Below are 7,500 nucleotides of genomic sequence, written 5' to 3' on the forward strand. Positions count from 1 at the left end.
ACAAAGTTTCAGTCAACGTCATTTTCGCTCAAAATGTCTACAGTAAAGCTGTACGGGTGTTCACATATCATATGAGAAGCACTTCTCACAAAACACGCATAAATACTTCTGTATAATTGTTCATGACTAACTTTTCTTTGAACATGATTAAATTATAACTGCAGATCAATGACAGTGCGAAATAGTCTACTGTAACGTCGGTAATTATATAAAATAAATAAATAAATGCAGCGTATACACACATACAGACCCTTACAGTCTCCGATATGTAACCAATTACAGAAAAACTACACACAGCAGACATTTAGTGCTTATTTAGGTTCAAAACAACACAAAATATAGCCCACAGTCAGAGCAAACCTCTCATCTGTGTCTTTAAACTTCAGCAGCATGTGTAGCCTCTTGTTAGAAAATAATTCCATCATTCAGAGTTCATAATAGTCCAAAAGGTGATAATAAAAGTTAAACAAGGCAGTTTGTTCACGTTTGCTGAAAAAATAAATAAATTTTGTTTAGCTTCTCCTTTGTTTCTTCGCGCGTCACTCTCGTGTTTGTCAGTTTCTGACAGGATCGGATTTCAAAAGCACGTCAATAACCAAGCGCACATTATTATCATCAGCTCAAGAAGTTCGTTATTTCAAATACAGACGAGCGTAAGCAAGCAAGAAAGCGAAACTGTTGCGGGGCACAGGGTAAAATCTCCTTTTTGGCTTTGTTTGACCCCGGGTCGACCATGGCTCTTATATGTGTATATAATTACGCTGTAATCTCTCGGCTGTATTTTTAAAACATGGCTTTAATTTCATTCTGGCTTGTTGCGTGAGCGAATGATGTATCTTTGTAAATCAATAGCGTTCAGCTGCGTGTCTAGCTTCGCCTTTTAGTACTCTTTCTTGTGTTGGTGCTCTTTCGAAAGGGTGCCGAAAAAGTGGTACGGTTTGATTCTGTATGCCTTTTGACAGTGGAAATGGCCATAAAAGCATACCGTACAGTACCACTCAGGCCATTAATGTCTTCCCTTACCACAACCCAGTGGTGTAAAGTAAGAAGTTACAAATACTCAAATTACTGTAATTAAGAATTTTTTCGCAGAAATTTTAATTGATTAATTAGTTTTAAAAATATGTACTTTTATTTTCCCCTGAGTACATTTTTATATCGCTACTTTTACTCCACTACTTTCCTTCAATCTGTAGTCAATATTTTTTCATGTTTATGGAGATAAGAAAAATCAGTCCTGTCCAATCAAATCGCACATAGAAGGTAAATCTCTTAATTAACTAAATAATGAACTACTTCAAGATATATGCGATTTTATAAATGCTGCAAAGTGTTTGGTAGCAATAAGTGTATGAGAAGATGTGCAAAATCCTCACACGTAATGCTGAAGTGACTGTTTAGATGCATGTCACTGATGAGAAGATGACGGATGTTTGCTGTATGATGACCAAAATGGCCTTAAACACCCAATAGGCACAAGATGTCTACGTGACGTCAGATTAACGTTGTACCCAACTTCGTGGCGATGTTGCATTCTGTTTGGAAATGAAAATCGAGTTGATGTCAGGCTGACCTCAACAACCAACCTAAAATCAACCAAATATCAATGCATGATTTATACAATCATGGAAAACCCTGAAAAGTCATAGAGAATTTTGACATGGCATTTTCCAGGCTTGGTAAAGTTTTGGAAAAACAGAAAAACCCACAAAGTGTTGGAGAAGTCATGGAAAACAGATACTGTATCTGTAAACTTGAATATTGGCAAAGAGCTTAGAATGACCGAGGCGACACTCAATAGTACGTTCCATTGCAACAGCAGCGCCCAGCAACATGTCAAATACTAGAGAGTATTTGATTGGTCATGATTTGATGAGAAAATGAAGTATGAGATGACCTAAAAAAAAAAAAAAAAGTTGATCCATTCAGGCGGAAGTGACAAACTGCAAACTTTAGATGTTTATGTTAGGTTTATTTCTTCACAATGCGTATTTTGTAACTTGTTTTGTATCAAAATAGCTTATAGATATTCTATAAAACGGACTTACTGATACTAACATCTAAAACTTTGATTCTAATATCACAACCTTTTATAGGACAGCGCGGTTCTTCCGAATGAACACCAGATGGCGCTCGTGCTTTGAAACTCGGCGATTCCAGCTTTTGTGGTTTGCTCAGCTGAACTTATTTTATTTTACTAATTATTTTCAGCTAATATTTCAGTAATTCACGGCTTTTTGATGACACTTAATGGTCACATGATATACAGGTGAGTGGATAGAGTTTTTCTTAAGTGTTTAGTTTTGGTTTGTTTTACTATGATTTAGATGCTGCATGACTTGATTATATTGTGAATTGTTTTCAATGTAACTTATTGAAATTTGAGAAGCTATATGATAATTAAATTTTGTAGCATAACTTTAAAGTTATTATCTTTATGCATAAATATTAGTACACATTAAAAAAGCACTGGTTGCCTTGATTTAAAAAAAAAAGCTGAATCAAGTTAATTGTATTAGTCCATTTAACTTATATTATGTTAAACTGGCTTAAAACAGTTTGTGTAACTTATAAAATGAAGTAAGAACATGATAAACTTTGTTTAATAAGTTACAATTTCAACACATTTCTAAACATAATAGTTTTCATAACTCATTTATAATAACTGATTTATTTTATCTTTGACAGTAAATAATATTTTACTAGATATATTTAAGACGCTTTTATACAGCTTAAAGTGACATTTAAAGGCTATATTAGGTTAATTAGTTTAACTAGCCAGGTTAGAGTAATTAGGCAAGTCATTAATGGTGATTTAGACTATCAGGAAAAGATATAGATTAAAGGGGCTAATAATTTTGTCCTTAAAATGGCATTTAAAAAATTAAAAACTGCTTTTAGCCTAGCCGAAATAAAACGAATAAGATTTTTTTTCCAGAAGAAAAAACATTATCAGACATACTGTGAAAATGTTCTTGCCCTGTTCAACATCATTTGCGAAAAATTTAGAAAAGAAGATAAAAATCAAAGTGGGGGGGGCTAATATTTCTGACTTCAACTGTATTTTTTCTACATTGTATAAAGTCTAAATTGTTTTAAAGTTATTATTTTTTCATATTTGTTCCATTTTTAGGAGCTCATTTAATCAAAGTATAAAAAATAATACAGCTTATAATACGCTAATAATTAAAGTTTAAAATAGTTATAAATAATTTATATTACTATATGTATAATGGATTAACTATTTAAAAAGATGTTTAATAAATGCTTGACCCTTTAAGGTGCACTCCTTAAATATTTTTTGGCCCACGTCTTATATTAAATAATACACACATCTTATGGATTAAAGGTTAGGATGCCTGTTAAAGATTTGGTTAACATACAAACAACAAATGTTAAATACATTTCTATAATGACTGAATTACAACATGTATAGTAGAAAGAAAATATTTAGCTCAAATATTTAGTCGGTGCTCTTTGGGTAAGGGATTCATTAAAACACCAACAAAAATCAGTCCAAGGCACTCGAACAATGTTAAAATTTTAAATCCCTTTTCACATAATCCCTAAAAAACTACGCATTTTGGCAAGGAACTGCCTTCAGTGAAATGTTCCACATTTTTCGAGTGCCTTGGACTGATTTTTGTTGTTGTTTTGAGTCAAATAAATCATCCAATACAAAAAATTCAAAATAGATGAAACATTCAAATATCTAGAAATGCACACCTCAGAAATAGCTGAGTGTAAACTAGTGTGTTTTCCTCCTGCAATAAATAGCTCACTGCGTATTGCTGATGCAGCCAGTTAATGTGTATCCCGACATCACATCATGTCCCGTTAGGAAACACTGATAGTTAACATTTAGATTTTCCATTGAATATAGTTCAGGTCCAAACTGCACTGAAGTCTATTAACTTCTCTGCATGCACAAGAAAACACAGACGTTTCTCAACATGTCTCATGATAGTCACACAGATTTGACATGAGGTTGAATAAATGATAACAGAATTTTTATTTTCAGGTTTTATCACATTTAAGCAACAGTAAAATTAGCCGTCGGTATTTAATAATGGGTCATTTTTTATATTATAAGTGTCATTTTAATATGAGCATACTTTTTTTTTTTTATAAAAATATAGCAGGAAAAATTACAGTACTCGCATGTCCTGTATCTTTAAATGAATCTATGAGTGTTATTACTACACATGACCATATGTTTTATTTTGACTAATGAACTCATTGTGTTGCTTGCTTAATTACATAGGGTGTGTTCAGTTATCATATTCATGATAATTATGCTTATTTAACATATTTTGGCCTAATATAGTATTGTGTTGTTATTGAAGATACAGTGGGGGAAATAAGTATTGAACACATCAATATTCTTGAGGACAGAAAACAGATGTTTAACAGAAAGTTGAAATCTTTTTTTTTTTTTTGCCATTGTGTTCAGTTTCTTGTTTTCTCTGACAACATTTAAAGGAGCAGCTAATATTTTTTCTAAATTATTATTTGTTTTGGGCAATTTCAGACTTCTATAAGCTACATAGAGCTAAAAAGAAGATGTTTAGCAGAATGTTTAGTTCTCATTTGCCCTAAATGAGAGATTGTGTTCAGTCTATTGTTTTTTTGTATGGCAGTATTTAACGGAGAAGCTAATATATTTCTAATTTATTCCTTTTTAGGGGTAATTCAGACCTCTATAACCTTCATAGAGCACAAAAAGAAGATGTTCACCAGAATGTTCAGTTCTCATTTGCCGTAAATAAGGGCTTGTGTTCAGTTTCTTGTTTTCTCTGACAACATTTAAAGGAGCAGCTAATATTTTTCTAATTTATTAATTGTTTTGGGCAATTTCAGACTTCTATAAGCTCCGTAGAGCACAAAAAGAAGATGTTTAGCAGAATGTTGAATTCTCATTTGCCATTAATGAGAGATTGTGTTCAGTTTATTGTTTTATATGACAGTATTTAACAGAGAAGCTAATATATTTCTAATTTATTCTTTTTTGGGGGGTAATTCAGGCCTCTACAGCCTTCATAGATCACAAAAAGTAGATGTTTAGCAGAATGTTGAATTCTCATTTGCCATAAATGAGGGATTGTTTCTGTTTAATGTTTTATATTACATTATTTAAAGGAACAGCTAATATTTTTCTAATTTATACATTTTGGGGGGTAATTTCAGCCCTCTACAACCTTCATAGAGAACAAAAAGAAGATGTTCACCAGAATGTTCAGTTCTCATTTGCCATAAATAAGGGCTTGTGTTCAGTTTCTTGTTTTCTCTGATAACATTTAAAGGAGCAGCTAATATTTTTCTAATTTATTCATTGTTTTGGGCAATTTCAGACTTCTATAAGCTACATAGAGCACAAAAAGAAGATGTTTAGCAGAATGTTAAGTTCTCATTTGCCATTAATGAGAGATTGTGTTCAGTTTATTATTTTATATTACATTATTTAAAGGAACAGCTCATATTTTTCTTATTTATACATTTTTGAGGGGTAATTTTAGCCCTCTACAACCTTCATAGAGAACAAAAAGAAGATGTTCAGCAGACTGTTGAGTTCTTATTTGCCATTAATGAGAGATTGTGTTCAGTTTATTATTTTCTATGACAGTATTTAAAGGAGCAGCTGATATATTTCTAATTTATTCTTTTTTGGGGGGTAATTCAGACCTCTTTAACCTTTATAGAGCACAAAAAAAAGATGTTTAGCAGAATGTTGAGTTCTCATTTGCCATTAATGAGAGACTGTGTTCAGTTTATTATATTCAATGACTGTATTTAAAGGGTAAACAAAATCGGCCGTAGTGTATGAGTGTATGAGTGTGTGTGTGAATGCGAGAGTGTAAGGGTGTTTCCCAGGGCTGGGTTGTGGTTGGTAGGGCATCCTCTGCCTAAAACATATGCTGGAATAGTTGGTGGTTCATTCCTCTGTGGCGACCCCTAATACATAAGGGACTAAGCCAAAGGAAAATGAATGAATGATTAAATCCCAGCTTTTCTCTAATTATTTCCAGGATTTCAGGCAATAAGGGGCAGAGATCCGGAATGAGCAGGTTTATTTCCGGGTCTCTATAAATAACCCACCCGCAGTTTTGTATAGAAAGAAACACATTACCACCCAAACATTACAACATTAACCCATATGCTTTTGCTAAGTACACAGAAAGTTTCTTCCTCGTCTTTTGTAATTGAGAATAATTGTGTTTCAATCTAAGCGATAGACGTGCGGGTCAAATATTAACAGTCTGTTTTGAGAGCACTTAAAACACTTGAAGTTACTCAATAACAGCAGAGTTCAGGAAAACACACACCTACCTTTCTGACAAAGCTGATCTTTACTGCTTAGTCTGGAACAGGAAATCTGCTAACATAATTATTAATCTTTTATTTTTAAGAATACTTTAAAAAGAAAACATGATCACCTGAAAGCCACAACAAAACACACTTAAATATGTAGCAGTGAACACGACCAATAACATGTTTGAAAATAATAATATTTGGCAACACATTTATTGTAGTTTTATAGCTTTAATTGTGTTGATTCTGGGAAATGTGTGAAATGATTTCCTGTACTCTTGACTGGTCATATTGTTTATGATGTTTACATGTAGCTATACCCTTGTACATGTTCATTTCCTGTTTATATATTACTTTTAAATGTGTACATGGCATTGCAACTGGTTCAAATGACTTGTGAGCTCCTGCTGAGTGACGTAAGATTGTTTGTTTTCTCTGATAGACAAAGTTAAAAGCTCTCCAAAGGTCATGACTGTTGACACAAATGGGGGATTGTGTTCGTTTCTGTGATTTTTAAAGGGGTGTTTAAAGGGACAGCGCACCTAATATTTAAACACCTGTGATTTTTCTGCGTCTACTTCCATAGAGAACCAAAAGAAGATGTTTAGCAGAATGTTGAATTCTTATCTGCCATTAATGAAGGATTGTGTTCAGTTTATTATTTTCTAGGGCATTATTTAAAGGAACAGCTCATATTTTTCTAATTTATTCTTTTTTTGGGGGGGTAATTTTTAGACATCTGTAACCTTCATAGAGCAAAAAAGTAGACGTTTAGCAGAATGTTAAATTCTCATTTGCTATTAATAAGCATTTATTATTTTCTATGACATTATTTTAAGGAACAGCTAATATTTTTCTAAATTATTCATTATTTTATGTAGTTTCAGACCTCTGTAACCTTCACAGAGCACAAAAGAAGATGTTTAGCAGAATGTTGAATTCTCATTTGTCATAAATGAGGGAGTTTATTATTTTCTATGACATTATTTTAAGGAACAGCTAATATTTTTCTAATTTATTCATTATTTTGCGTAACTCCAGACCTCTATAAGCTTCATAGAGCACAAAAAGAAGATGTTTAGCAGAATGCTGAATTCTCATATGCCACTAATGAAGGATTGTGTTCAGTTTATTGTTTTATATTACATTATTTAAAGGAACAGCTCATATTTTAAAAAAATATCTTTATTC

This window comes from Danio rerio, chromosome 10 (assembly GCF_049306965.1).
Source record: "Danio rerio strain Tuebingen ecotype United States chromosome 10, GRCz12tu, whole genome shotgun sequence".
Lineage (NCBI taxonomy): Eukaryota > Metazoa > Chordata > Actinopteri > Cypriniformes > Danionidae > Danio > Danio rerio.